The sequence below is a fragment of the Mustela lutreola genome, chromosome 2 (genome assembly GCF_030435805.1).
Source record: "Mustela lutreola isolate mMusLut2 chromosome 2, mMusLut2.pri, whole genome shotgun sequence".
Lineage (NCBI taxonomy): Eukaryota > Metazoa > Chordata > Mammalia > Carnivora > Mustelidae > Mustela > Mustela lutreola.
The window spans coordinates 76785142-76801257 of NC_081291.1; positions in this window are offsets into that span (position 1 = coordinate 76785142).

Sequence of the window (16116 nt, forward strand, 5' to 3'; positions counted from 1 at the left end):
ATGGAGTAGCAAGGAGACTAGAGTTACTCTAATATATGCCCTGTGAAGGACATAAACCTTTGATTCTATACATATTCGATTTATTTTTCATGTAATTGTCCATAACGTGAACTTTAGGTGAATAACGTGAACGTTAAAGCCTTTGTTCGCATATTATTATGAAAAAACTCAATTATTAAGCCATTAAGAAATTTAACACATCTAGCAAATTTAAGCATTTAGAAATTGTGTTTAAACAGTAGGTCTCTTCAGAATGTTAGATAAAGGAATGAGTATATTTAGTCTGAGACTGGTCTTTGAAACTAATGGATACAGCTACTCTTTTAACCTGAGTAACTTTTCTCTGGTCTCCTTACAAAAATAACTAAATAGTCTCATTAAGGAAAAGATGAAAGGTTTCCAGAAGTAGACTTTCCCACCAACAATTTAAAGCTGACGCTTATTGGACATCTGAATTTTAGTGAAATTCTATGATAATAGAATATTAACAGCCCTGCTGTAGGAGAAAGGTGACATGCTCTTCTCAGAGCCAAACTGTACACACTAAAATGCCAGCATTTAGAGTATTGGGCCCATGTTCCATGAGCCAAAGTTCTATCAACCTAAAATAAAATTTGTATTTTTATTTTAATTCATTTGGATATTTGTTTTACTATCTTTCGTATAGATGCTTTCTATTAAGTTATACATTACCTTGCTTCCTTTTTGGTGTTTTAATTGCCAAAGTCCTTGTCTGAAAAGTGACAAAACTCAGTTCTAGTTGCTCATTGTTGCTTACTAAGCTGTGTAGCATTGGCTGAATCACCTGCATGTGTTGCCCCTTCTACTTAGAAAGTCAGTTGTTAATACCACCTGAGATAGATTATCTGAAAATACTTTGAAAAATTGTTAAGGATCATAAGCAAACACAGCTTAGTCGTGAGTGTAAAGCAGTAGAAAAAACCCAGTTATTCTTGGTCTTTATTCACTTACTAATGCATTCAACAAGTATTTATTGAACTCCTTTAAGCAAAGCACTATGTGGGCACGGGATGTAGTAGGGAATATGAGAAACGTGGTTCTTCCCTTACAGAGGTCACCAGCCATTCCTAGGGACATGGGCACTGAGTAAACAGTCACATTTCTAAGTACCAAAATGCAATGCTACAAATGCTGTCAAAGAGAGACATCTGGGGGATTTGATCTGCACAAGATGGGAATGTTACCCAAGGAAGCAGCAGCGGGGATAAGGATAAAATGATCAGAGGAAGAAAAAAGGAAAAAGTTACCCCAACAGAGAAGCACATACAAAGGCCCTGCTTTAGGTGTGGGGAGGTGGGTACAAAGAACCCCAAAAATGGCCAGTATGGCTGCAGCAATGTAGAACAATGTGACACAGGAGTTCAGTAAGTGGCTAGAGATTGTAAGGTCATGTTAAGAGGTGTTTTTGTTTTGTTTCAATGGGAGAATAAGAAGGAACCCTAAAAGGATTTAAGCAGAATTTGGTGTGTATGAGATGGACTGTCATCAGCTATGTGTTTTGGAAAGATTACCGAGAGTGCAATGTGAAAAGCACGTTGCAGAGGGAACTCAGGCCACCTGTGCCAACATCTGAGCTTACAGAGGTTACTTTTGTGAGGAATGCATTATGGAGGAACCACTAGGGAATCCATAAAAATAAATTGCAATATGGTGACTTCTCAATTTCCAGCCCAAATACAGAAAAGTGACTCTGCTTGCGCATGAACTCAGATATATTGTTTTGCCTCACTGCACTTGAGCTTCTTGATCCTGCTTGGTGTTTTGGATGCTGAAACAGGGATAGTAGGGCCCAGAGAGGAAAGGATATGTAGGGAAGGTAACAAAAGAGTGCAATCCAGAAAGATGCATAAAGTACGACCGGCAGTGACACAGAGTGCAGAGAAGTGATGTATGACACCACTGAAAAGTGTGCCTTGTATTGGCAATCACAATTCCCCAGTTACTTGAGCAAGGTCAATTTTAGTGAAGTTATAGGGAGCAGAAACCAGATGGCAGCAGGTGAGGAGGGGTTGGAAGCAAAGGATGTGGAGGCAGGGAGTGTAAACCACTCTTTTTAGAAGTCGGGCTTCGAAAGCACATAGAGAACCAAGTCAAAGAAGATAAAATGATCCTCAGCTCCTGGCTTTTCCCAATGTGGTCCAGAAAAGATTTAAGTGCAGATACTGTGCCTCAGAAATGGCACAGGTCTAAGAGAATGTTTATTCTTCCTAAAAGAACAGAAACAGTGTGACACATACCCTTTCCCTGAACACTGGGCATAGCAGGGAAAGCCAGAGTCTGGCATGTAATTGGCATTCATAAATATGTGGTGACTGAAGGACTTCTCTACCATGAAGTCCAGAGAAAGATAGTTGATTCTTCTGCTCAAAAATGTCTTCAGCACTTTCTGTCTTTACATTCTATGCTGCATTGTCTGTTAACACATTTTCATCCGCTTCCGTGGTCTTCTCTGCATTGCTTGGGGGAAGCTGAGAACTATGTTTCCCAGATCCTTTTCCATGTATGGTTCCATGTTAGAGTTTGAGAGGAACCCAGTCAAGATTTAGAAGACAGAAAAGAGGGGGAGTTGGCTTCAGACAAAAAGAGAAGAATGAGCAAACGTAAGATTCACAACATCCTTTCAGCTGCTGTGAGAACTGCTTGTCATCAAGTAAGACAGAGTAAGGAAGGTTTCTTGGAGATGATTGGAAAGCTTTTGAGAACTACCTCCTTCAATCCTTCAGGTTGAAGTTTTCAATGTTCACATCCCTGACTGTGACTTTTTGGCAGCAACTTCCCTGATCTTAGTTCCCCTTGGTTTTCCAACATTCATACAAGTAATCAGTCCTGTATTAAACCCTTTATTCCTGAAATACCTAGAGTAGCTCTGTTTAACAAATTGAACCTGGTAATAAACATTCAATTCTCTTAGTGTGTTGGATTTCATTCCTTTGACTATTGCCTGAAATTTTTCATTCCTTTTTATCGCTTCATGATACTCCAAAGGATGGATGTACCGTACTCATTTAATCATTTAGTCAATAATCAATTGATGGTGGTGGATGTTTGCGCTGTTTCCAATCTTGTGCAACTACAAACATGGATACAAGGAATAGACTTTTAAAGAAGTAATTGTTCCCAAGTGTAAGAGTGTTGGTTGGAGAAATTACTGTAAGTGAAATTTGGTATAAGCATGTTTGGGATTTCAGTAGATAAATCGTTCTTCATATAGCTTGTATCAGTTGCATTCCCACAATGTGTGAAAGGCCTTCCTAGGAACTCACCAGCAGACTCTGGTAAGAAACTCTTGGCTTTTTGCCAACAAGTGAGGTGTGAATTGGTAGTTTTAATCTGCATTTCCCTTATGAGTAAGGCCGAGGATATTTGGTTTTATATTTAAGGGCATCTTTTCACATCCTCAATGAGGCAGAATTGACATCACTGATTGTATATCTTTAAGTATAATTATTGGAGTAGTATGCTCCAATGTTATGGAAACCATTAACATGTGTAGTTTTATTTGCCAGTTGCTGAGAAAATGAGGTCATCTATACTGAATTCATGCAAATCTGTTCTTTAAAAAAACACACACACAAAAAAAACTCTTCTGCTGTTCAATTTAGCATATCTCCTAGATTATCTATTCTATATCACGTACCTTGTGAAAGTACTTTCAAAGTAATAAAGGGATTTTTTAAAATGCTGCATTAAGAAATACAGGTGGAAATTTTCTGAAGATAAAGTCGCTGTTAGCAAACGTCTCCTCTGATAGAAAGGTGGTTTTTCATTTCATTTTATGTCATGAAATTCTATGCCTTCCTGATATGTACCTAAACTGTCCATCTCTCCCCAACAGCCTTATAAGAATAGATGAGTAAATAGGTTACTTTAGCAAATAATATTTTCTTTCAATGTATTTCAATTACAATTATAGTGATTCTGATGCTGTATTGTCATCTATCTCATACATTTGGGATATTTTTTATATTAATCCAAGTAGTCACAATAACTGCATTATATTTATAAGAGGATTTATTAAATTATGTTTTCATGAAGTAAGTCAGAGTAATGCTCAAAGAAGAAGTTTATAAAATATGAAGATACTATTATTTCACCCTAGAGGTGTCAGAAAAACAGGGAACTTGACCTAGGGGCTCTCTGTTGCTTAACAAGAGAATTTGATATATACTGAGCTTCAGAATTTGTGTATACATTTTTTTATTTTAAAACTCTCACTTCCTTCTGTTGTAAATTGTTGATATCCCAAATGTTTAACTTAAACGGAGATACAATAAATATTACGCTGAAGCAATGTATTCCACTTAATAATTACAGAAAACAAACTCATTTACTAAGGAATTAGAAGAGATTTTGTTGGTTATTAAATTAGTGACACAACAGAGAATGGAAGATACATTAGCTGGAAGTTATAAAATGGAAAACTACATTATAATTTTGATAATAAAACAAAATTAAAAGGAGCTGAAGGGATATGGTCATTAAAAATATTCTAAACATCTAAAGCATTGTAAATGCATTTATGACTGGGGTGTTAATTTTATTTCTGAAAGTTTGGGCTTCTTAGGCTCTTTTAGTTTTCAACAAGCAGAGATATACTGGAGGTTCCAGCTAATGGAATTTATTGAAAGGATGCCCAGAGGGGTAAGAGAGACAGGAAGACATCTCCATAGCTGCACAGCCAGACCTCACAGAAAACAAGAAGTTATTTTGGGACACACAGCAATTGTGGTGGCTCAACAAAACTCTGCTAGGCCAATAGAGTGACCTGTCATCTTCCTTGTATTCAGCAACTCCTACACCAGGCCCTGTATGTATGCTGACTCCACTCTTCTGTGTTGTTTCCCATTGTGACTACCTCTCCTGTCCTTACCCTCTAACTCCCTCACTATTCTTGTTCTCAAAAGCTCACTGCTCATGATTCCTTATGACTCCTACAGCTTTGGGGCTGCTTCTTAGAACCCTCTGTTGAACAAGTCTGTGCTTCTCGTGAAATCTTTGCTCATCTGCCTTGGATCCGTTTCCCTAGAAGTAGGGAACTTTTGTATAATTTATTATGGTAATGCCCTCCGGAGAGAGAAATTGGTAAGAGTGAGAGAGTCAAGGAAAGGGAAGAAGTCCATCAAGGATACAGCCTTAGCAAAGTCTGAGAAGGGTCACCCGGCATAACTCCAGTGTGGGAACTTGGGAGTGTAAGTTATGCCTCTCACATCTAAACAAGAGGCAAAGACCCAAGGTATTGCTACTCCTATACCTGCCAGTCACTGGCTAAAGGTCAAGGAAATGCATGAGCTTCTAGGCACTTCAGGCTCTCTGGTTATTTGAAGGGAAAGCCTGGGACAGAAGCATAGGCACGTGGTAGAAAGGGAACTGAAGGTCCTGGATGTGGAGGGAGCATTGCTTCAGCATCTCTCTCATGTTCAAATACAGCTTAGATTGGAGCTCCCTGAAAGAGACAATCTGCTGAGTCAAGAAGTTATCCTCCCAATGGGGCATGTGCACCCCAATGTTTATAGCAGCAATGTCCGTAATCACCAAACTATGGAAAGAGCGCAGATGTGTCCATTGACAGATGAATGGATAAAGAAGACATGATATATACAATTTATTAATAATAATAATCTAATATATATATAATATATATTAGAATATCACACAGCCATCAAAAAGAATGAAATCTTACCATTTGCAATGACATGGATGGAACTAGAGGGTATTATGCTAAGTGAAATAAGTTAATCAGAGAAAGACAATTATCACATGATCTCACTGATACGTGGAATTTAAGAAATAAGATAGAGGATCATAGGGGAGGAGAAGAAAAAATGAAAGAAGACGAAATCAGAGAAAGAGACAAACCATAAGAGACTCTTAATCATAGGAAACAAACAATTGCCAGAGGGAAGGGAGTGAAGGGATGGAGTAATTGGGTAATGGATATTAAAGAGGGCATGTATTGTAATGAGTACTGGGTATTATATAAGACTGAGGAGGGGCACCTGGGTGGCTCAGTGGGTTGGGCCTCTGCCTTCAGCTCGGGTCATGATATCGGGGTCATGGGATCGAGCCCCGCCTTGGGCTTTCTGCTCGGCGGGGAACCTGCTTCCCCCTGCTCTCTCTGCCTGCCTCTCTGCCTACTTGTGATCTCTCCTCCCCATCAAATAAATAAATAAAATCTTACAAAAAAAAAAAAAAAAAAGACTGATGAATCACAGACCTGTACCGCTGAAACCAATAATAAATTACATGTTGATAAAAATGAAGTAATCCTCCCATGTAAGGTGCTCCTATTGGGCTGTTGTACTGGTTCACTCACTCCTTAGGCTGTTGGTTACATCTAGACCAGTCACATTTCTCTGGTCTTATCCATTGCAGCTCAGGTAGTAGGGTCACATGGCTACAGTGCATGGTCACCTCTGTACATGGTCACCTCCAATAGGGGGCTATAACCCTGATAGTTATGCCAAGACTCTTAAAAGAAAGCAGAGTAACTGGCCTGAATCTTGTACCTTGCACAATCTGTTCTAATACAGACTTCATCATAAATCAAACTTCATGTTTGAGTTTACTTGCACCTAGATGCATACTTGTTACCGTTAACTTGTGGGGTTTTTTGTTTGTTTGTTTTTTAGTTTTTGATCAAGTGGATCTTAAAAGCAAGTCATCATCTTTTAATTTCAGATTTGAGTTTTTGGATGAGTATGAGTTCTAAATAGCAATTACTACTCCCATACAGGAAAGGGAACAGGTGGTTAGTAATTTTTTTTTTTTAAGATTTTATCCATTCATTTGACAGAGACCACAAGCAGGCAGAGAGGCAGGCAGAGAAAGAGAGAAGGAAGCAGGCTCCCCGCTGAGCAGAGAGCCCAACGTGGGGCTCGATCCCAGGACCCTGAGATCATGACCTGAGCTGAAGGCAGTGGCTTAACCCACTGAGCCACCCAGGCACCCTGGTAATTTCTGATGTAATTTACTTCTGACAATAATATTTCTCAGAACAAGACCCCACAATACATATATTATAATCACCTGGGGTACTTATAACTGCAGATTTTTGTACCCTATACCCAGTATACCTGGGGCATGACCCATGAATCTGCATTTTCAATAAGCATCCCAGGTAATTTGATTCACAGCAAAGTTTGAGAACCATTGCTTTGCAGTATAGATATTATCAGCGTCATTTTACTTTTAAGGAAATTGAGGTTTTAAAAGGCTAAGAAATTCACCTGTGGTTATAGACAACACAGAAAGTGTCTCAAATGTTCTTTGCCATAACAGGGCGTTTTCACTAATGCTATGTTTGCAATGTGAAAGTTTACTTGCTTGCAAAAATGTTTACTACCGAATTAAGGTAAATTTCAAGGTGTCTGTGACTAGATAGTGTCTTTGTACATATGATTTCATTTAAGCTAACTGCAGCCTTCCAGTTGTGTTGACTACAAAATTTTAATCTGAATACTTCTGTATTCCTGCCAGGAAAACAAACAAACAAACAAACAAACACCTGAGTGCAAAGGCAACAGTCTACGCAAGCAAATCTATGAAGCTAAAAGTGAAGGAGTTGGTAAGAGAGCATCATCAAGAGATCAAAGTAGGGTTCAGCAATTTTGTTCCAGACGGAGTGGTAGTGCGTGTTTGGTGAGATGCTGGGAAGGTTCAGCACCTCATATGCGAGCCAGAACACCTTCCATTACATAGGATAACCTGAGCATGCATATGGAATTTCGAAGTGTTGCTTTTAACTCAGGTTAAGAATGCAGGAATTGGAAGGGTATGGAGTTCACTCCTAACCAAAAAATAGCTGTAGACCTTGCATGTCAGGTCTTGGCTGTGTACAGAAATGGCCATGTTTTTCCAGGAAGGGTGGTTTGAACCATTTGGTAGGGTAATAGCAACTTTTCACCTTCAAACCCAAGGATTGGCTTGCTTGTAGAAAGATGGAAGCTAGTAAATATCTGATTTCCTTGTTTTGTTTTGTTTTAATTGTCCATAAGACATTCTTCTATGAGGGACGCCTGGGTGGCTCAGTCGGTTGAACCTTTGAGTTCAAAGGTTGAACAAGCCTTTGGCTTGGGTCATGATCCCGATTGGTTCCCGCATCGGGCTCCTTGCTCAGCGGGGAGGCTGCTTCTCCTTCTGCCTCTGCCTGCCACCCTGCCTGCTTGTGTTCTCTCCGTCTCTCTCTCTCTGACAAATAAATGAATAAAATCTCAAGATATCCTTCTATGGAAATCAACTTAGAGATACCCTAGGAGGTAGCAAGGTCTGATCCTAAACCTTGTATATTTGAAGCCAGAATCCCTGCTCTTTCTACAAGATTCTTCTGTCACTGTATGTGTTGTTACGGACTGAACTTGTCAGCCTCACATTCACATGTTGAAGCCCTAACTCCCAATGGGATTATATTTGCCTTTTGGGGGGTGAATAAGGTTATATGAGATCATGAGGTAGGTTTGGTGTACTTACACCAAGAGGAGGAGATGTTAGAGATCTCTCTCTCACATCTCAGAAGACATGGTGAGAAAGCAGCCTTCTGTAATCCAAGGAGAGAGATCTCATCAGAAACCACCCCTTCCAGCACCGTGATCTTAGACATTCAGTCTCCAGAACTATATTGAAAATGGATTGTTATTGTTTTAGTAACCCGGTTTTTGGTATTCTGCAAGCTGATTAAGGTGTACTGAGTACAACCTAGGTGACCTATCTATATATCTATATCTATATCTATATCTATATCTATAAAATTATTTTTTAGGTGACTTTCGCTACTCTAGAATAGTCAAAACATTTTTGAAATTACAGAATCTTAAACTGGTAATATTCAGCCAGATTATATCCAAGAAACTTACCAACACATACACAGTAATTTCTCATTATCTGCAAGGAATATGTTCCAAGACTGCCACCCACACCCCCGCCAGGGGTTGTCTGAAAACTAAGGGTAGTACCAAACCCCCAAATATGTTCTACGTATTTTCCTATGCATACATACCTATGATAAAGTTCAACTTATAAATTAGGCACAGGAAGAGATTAACCACAAGTAGTAATAAAATAGAACAATTATAACCATATACTGTAATGAAAGTTACTTGAATGTGGTCTTACTTTCTCTCAAAATATCTTATTGTCCAGAGTTCACTCTCCTTCTTAGGAAATGATGTGAGATGACAAAAAGCCTATGTGATGAGATCCAGTGAGGGGAATGATGTAGGCATGTAATATAGCGTTAGGCTACTGTTGACTTTCTGACCAAATGTCAGAAGTAGTATCATCTGCTTTTGGACCCCAGGTGACAGTGAGCAACTGAAATAACAGAAAAGAAAAACTACAGGTAAAGGAAGGAAGACTATTATGTCTCATTTATTTAGGAAACTCAGGAACATTAAAAGTACCCAAAATTCTTATGATTTGAATTCTCACTTTCTTACATTCTAAAATCTACTAGCATGTAAAAGAAACATATATAATTTTTATGAAGTGAATGAATTTGAAGACCATGACCCTAACATTTTTTCCTGTAAAGAATCTAGTTCAACCCTCATTTTATAGATAACTGAGAGGTGCAGAAAGGCCAAGTGACTTGTGAAAGACACAGAATTTATTAGTGGCCAAGCCAGGATCACCACTCAGTATTAGTGACTGCTAGTATAACATGAATGCCTTCCAACTCAATACACTAAGTGCCATATGACAGAAGTAGTAAGTTTTGATCACAAAATATGTTTCAGGTTTGTAAGATAATACAGATCATCAGAGACAGAATACTTAGCACCTTAACATTTGAAAGGGAAGTGTTATTTTGAACATTATTTTTAATAATAATTTGGGATGATAGTGATTAGTCTGCTACTGATACAATAATGTTGCATAACAAACAGCATCAACATTTAGTGGCTTATGACAAGTATTTAGTTTCACTCAGGGGCCTGTGACTAGTCTGTGATTCTGTTGGGCTTATCTGATGCCATCTGAGCTTAGCATCAGGTATGAAGAAGGATGAGGTCTCTTCCATGTGTCTCTTCAGCTTCCTTGGACTCAGTCACTCTTCAGATCTGTTTTGAGAGCAGATGTCAGAAGCTCAAGAACCAAACCAAATCATGCAAACACAGTTAATCCACTGTGTGATGTCTGCTGATATTTCATTAACCAAAATCAGTCCTACAGCCAAGTCCAACATCCATGAGCTGGGTCTGTATGTATGACCAGCTCTCCTGAGATCATTGCAAATCCTCAAAAGCAAAGAGCATGGATGTATAATATTATAGGAGAAAGACGAATTGAAAATAATAATCTAATCTATGAAAAATAACACTGTGGTTTGGGCATTAGCATATAGTTCATTTATATATTCATTCATATAGTACTTTATATAACTCTATGCAGCAAATTTATGAGCCAAACATGAAAATAAATTTCAATATGCTGTATGTATTCTCTTCTTTAAGATAAAGAAATGTAATATTAACTTAAAGTTCTATGTTTCTTGAACAAAATGTATGTCTCCTCTAAAGAGTGTCTGCTTATATGCAAGGCTTTGTTTAAATGAGAAAAAAGGAAATATATTCTGGTTGTAAACTTGTCATTTTCAAAAATTTTAATTATATGAGGAGTTTTAATGTTTAGGATGTGTAAGCCTAAACTTTATTTACTCTTAATCTTAGTTTAAACTTAATTTAATCATAGACACAACCATTAAGTAAAGAAGAGTTTGGAATCCAAGAGTATGGAAATTAGAGGCAATAAAGGCAGTACAGAATCCAGAAAGAATGACAGAGAAAAAGCTTTATAGAACTCTAAGAATGGGAAGGAACACCATATAAAGTTGTACAATCCAAATTTTAACACCGTCTAGCCAGAATTAGACACTTTCCTTTTGGGCAACCCAAGTAACACTTCTGAAAAAAAAATCTATTTTCAAACTGGGTAAGAATAAAGATAACTTATGAACTCACTAAAGCTGAAAATCCTAGAGTTTGTTTTGGTTTCAGGTGCAGCTTGATCAGGGGGCGTTGAACAATGTCACTAGACTCCCATTTCTCCATCACTAATATCCATTTGGTACCATTCACCTCCATGTAGTTTTCTATAAAGCAGACAGGCTCTTCCCTTGTAGTTCAAAATAGCTGTCACTTCTCCAAATATTTCCACATCTCACATTCAGAGGAGAAAAGAATGCAGGATTCCCAGCATTCTCACTGCATCTCAGTGGCTCTGAGTAGACAGAGTTCCTATCCTTGAACTAATCACTATGACCAGGAAACTGTGATAATTGCCTTGACCTCGAGTCACATGTTCCATTCTTGATTCTGGAACTGGATTCTGAAGCATACTTGACTGAAAAGGGGAAAGAGAAGGTTTCCCCTGGGAAATTGGGTAATAGTTTATAAACAGTGGTGTGGATTATGGGTGTGAAAACAAGAGGTATTTAGAGAATGGGTGCACATTACAACCCTGTTATATGTTGTACCAGTAATATTCCTCAGTTGTTTTATAGTTATAAGCCATTTATAGGAATCCAATGATAAGCTCTGCTAAGAAAATGTCCTTCATGTTCCTTATACATTGTGTCAGTTGAGCTTTTCTGTTACTTTTAGGTAACATAATACTGAATAATGACAATAACAACCATTTATTGAGCAAGTCCTATTTACCAAGTGCACCAAGAGCCCTCATTTAATCTTCATGTTAATTCTTCAAAAAAAGCACTAGTGTTTATATTTAAAAAATAAAGAAGCAAGTCTCAGAGAGGTCCACCACCTTTCCATGAATACATAGAAAACCTGGTAAAACTTGTAGACTGTATTCATTAGAGAATATCAAAAACAGATTAGTCTGAACTCTCAGTGGTTTCCTAGAATGAAGGCTTATGTGTCCCTCATGATTCACGTCCAAGTGGGCTTAGGAAGGACGCTGCTCTGTGTGATTGCTAGCAGACCTAGGCTGGCTGAGGCTTTACTCTCATAGAACTACAGCATCTGGACCAACTGACTTTCTCCATCACCATGACAGGTGAACAGAGAGGGACCTGAAGAGTCACACATGGGACTGAAGAATTAAATTTTTCAGTGTGGAAGTGGCCCGCATGACTCTCACTCACAGCCAATGGTCAGAACTTGTCCCATGGCCTTCCCAATTACTGGAGGCCTAGAAAATGTAGGGGGCACGTGGGTATTCAGTGAGCAGCGAGGATCACTGCTATGGAGACAGTCCCAGATCTTTCTGACCATAAAACAGGAATTCTGTCCATTAGACCATCATTTCTTTTGCATCTAGCTATAGAGTTTTTGCCTAGTTATGTTTTATTTCACTGTTTCAAAGAACCGATTGTTCAAGATTTTCCTTAGAGAAAACGTGAAAAACAACACAGTGGTGACAGTGGTGTAGTGATTAGGAGAGGGGAGCTCAGATCCAGACTTCCTGAGATCTTCCTGGCTCTCTTTACTTGCTGTTTGCCTTTGGATGACTTATTCAAACTCTCTGTGTCTCAGTTTTGTCCATCTGTTAAAGGAAATAATAACGATACTAACAACAGGGTCTGCATAACAAGGTTATGAAGATTAAATGAGTTCATTGCTTTATAGCATGAGGATAGCACTTAAGAGCAGGAGTGCTCAGTAAATTGTGCTTCACTGAGTAAAACTTTCTCAGCTGCGAGATGTAACTTCAGCCAAAAGATGTGAAAACATGGGCCCTAGGGTCACAAAGGCAGCCACAAGAGAGGGAATAACAGAGCAAAGCTCAAACCGCTCCTGAAAAAAACAACTCAAAGGTCAAGCTCAGTTGAAAGAGGGTAAGCAGTGTGGTCTTGACTGGCGAAAGCGAGTGCATGTGTGCACACTTGTATGCAAAGTACAAAATGTGAAGCAGCAAGTCTGACAAGCCACATATGAAATTCCATCTTGATAATCCCTCCTCACGCATCCTGTAGACAATGTAACGTATTTGGACAAGGTTTCGCACGTTCGTGAATGAAGAAATAAAGCCAAGATTAAAGATACAGCTCTATTTAACCTCCTCCCCTGTCACACACATGCACAAGAAATATGTTCAGTCTCTCCTTGACTACTGAGCCCAAAAAACAGTCCAGAGAAGCCTGATACTTCTTCAACTCATTCCTGCTTTCCTAGAGCATCTCTCCAGGGAAGGTGATTTCTCAGTGGCTCTGCACAGGATTCTCAAGCACCAGGAACTCATCGTTCTCTCTCTGAGGAGTCTGGGACTGAAAAGCAACCACCGCTCGTTTGTCCAACCTGTCAGAGCAGCCTTGTCCCACCTGTCAGCCTTCATGGAATGCACGGTGACTCCCTTTCATTTCAATATTGATAACATGACCCAATATTTGTGAGAATAAAATCTTTACTAGGCCTGCTAACAAATCCGAAGCATTAACTGTGAATTAAATTTATTTCTGCTTGAATTTGGTTTTTGTTTCTCTAAATGCAGAGCACTCGATGACATCCATGTGTCCCCAAGCTTCCTAGGTCACATAGATCAGAAAATCCTTAAGACTCTGAATGCACTTTAAAATTTCCTTGAAAAAAGCAGGTACTTTAGAAAGCAGAAATTCAATTCTCTTTCTATGTACATTATTTAACAAAAATAATGAACAGCAAATAGTAACTTCTCGGAGTATAAACAAGACCTTCATTTAATTCTTCTGTTTTTCCTTATTCATCTTTGTGCCCTTTAAAGAAAGGAGATTTATTTTGTACTTTACACATAATTATGGTTTTATGGGTCAGCTTTAGTACTAGAACATGCCTTCTTCCATCTCCATTTCAAAAAAAGGATCTGTGATTTTGGAGGAATAGTTAAGCATCTCGAAGGCAGAGCATGTACGTACAGATCATAGAGTAGACCCTGACCAAACATAGTTGACATTAAGATCTATCCAGGAATTCATAATACCTTGTTTCAGTAGAAACAAATAGCCCTGAGAGTTCCCAATACGTTTAAGAGGTTTTTAATTAACTCTACAGACCAGGATAAAAGTAAGGAATTCATTCAATTAATATTCAAGCCCATCTCAACCAGATACGGGACGATGGCACATTATTATTCTAGTTTTGTTTGGGATCCAGGTTGAGCTATTTATTTTCCAAACAATAGCCTGTAAAAATAAACTCTTTTTAAATAAGTGTTTCTGGCTCTCCACATTCATTTCCTTTGCCAAGCTGTATACCTGATCTACATTTTATAAAGTGGATTACAAACTTCCTTTGAGGTTATAAAACCCACTTGGGGTCAAGAAGGTATAGCTCCAACACATCTCACCCAGGGCTGAGATGCCGTTGTAAAGATGCAAGTAGACAAAAGTAATGAATTCTAGATGGAGTCTAAGCACCGCACAGTTAACATTTTGAGGTGTGGGAGGGGGTTCTGTGTATTGTCCCAAGTATTAAAAAACAGTAATATGCCAGCACCTTTTGTCTCTCTTATATTGGGGTTCCTGTTAGCCTCCCTTAGAAATTCTAAACCACTCAAGGAAGAGATTGTGAAGGGAAAGGAAAGACATAGGGAAGGGAAAGAAAGAAAATGATAGAATTGTGCAAGAAAATATCAGAAAGACAAAAGCAAGAGAATTCTAGGGAGTAGGAACAGTTGTGGGGGGGGAATTTTATATAAATATTGTTTCCAAATAATCACAGCAACTAAGAATAGAAGACTTCAACTAACTATAGCTGTGAGATATCAAATGATCAAAAATAAGAGATTTGTGTGCCAAGGGGAGAAATGCTGCCCGGGCCTAGATATTAGCAGATGAGCTTGGGCAAGAGCGAAATCTGGGCATCAGGGATACATAGTGTCAGGTTGTTCTTTTCTTTTCATCTTGATGAACATTTTGGTATTCTTAACCATTGCTAACAGAATCCAGGCTTGTTTTTCACAAGTTTTAGAGCCAATTTGTGTACTTTTACATTTGTTTGTATTTGGTTTTTAGCTTTTTATCTGGAGATTCTGAATGTGTAGTGAAGAGTTCCCATGTACTCATTCCTCAGCTTCCCCTGATGCTAGCATCTTATATAATCATAATCCAAAGAATAAAACTAAGGAACTGACGTGGGTGCTTGACTAAAAATTATGAACTTTATTTGAATTTCACTAGTTTTTCAATGAACATCCTTTTCTCTGTTCCAGGATCCCACATTGCATTTAGTTGTTGTAGCCATTGTTGTTACGAACTGAATGTTTGTGGGCGCCCTCCCCACCACCCCCAACTAAACCTCAGTGTGATAATATTTGGAGGTGGGGCCTTGGGAGAAGAAATCAGATCATGAGGGTGGAGAGCTCGTGAATGGGATTATAAACAAAGACCAGGGAACTAGCTTGCTCTTTTCTCCCTGTGAGGACACAGTGAAAAGTTAGCCTTCGACAGCCGGGAAGAGGGCTCTCATCAGAACTCAACCTTGCTGGCACCATGATCTGGGACTTGCAACTCCCCAAACTGTGAAAAATACATTTCTGCTGTTGATAGTTGCCCAGTTTATAGTTTTTTGTTATAGCAGCTGGAGTTAAGACAGTTAGGAATTGCTACACAACAAATAGGTATTGATATACAACAAATTGCTGCAAATTTAGTGACTTTAAACAATACATTCATTATTTTCTAGTTTCTGTAGGTTAGGGGCTTAGGCACGCCTTCATTAGATCCTCTGCTTAGGGTCTCACAAGACTGCAAGTAGGTTGTCAGCTGGCTGAAGTCTCATTTGGAGGCTAGATTGGGATGAGTCTGAGTTCAAGCTCACTCAAGTGTTGGCAGAATTCATTCCCTTGAGACCGTAGGACTGTAGACCCTGGCTTTTTGCTGGATGTTGGCTGGACGCTGCACTCTGCTCTTGCAGGTAGGCCTCCTGAGAGGGCCATTTATTTCTTCAAGGGCAAATGGGAAGAGAGATCTCTTGAGCGAGCAATGTGGAGTCATATAATATAACATAGTCACAGCAATGACATCCCTTCACATTTGCCATATCCTACTGGTTAGAAACAAGTCAAGGGGATTGGATTGTACAAGGCCATGACCACCAGGGAGGGGGGATCATGACTAGCCTCCATAGACCCGTGCACAGCTGTCACATATTCTTAATCGCTTCT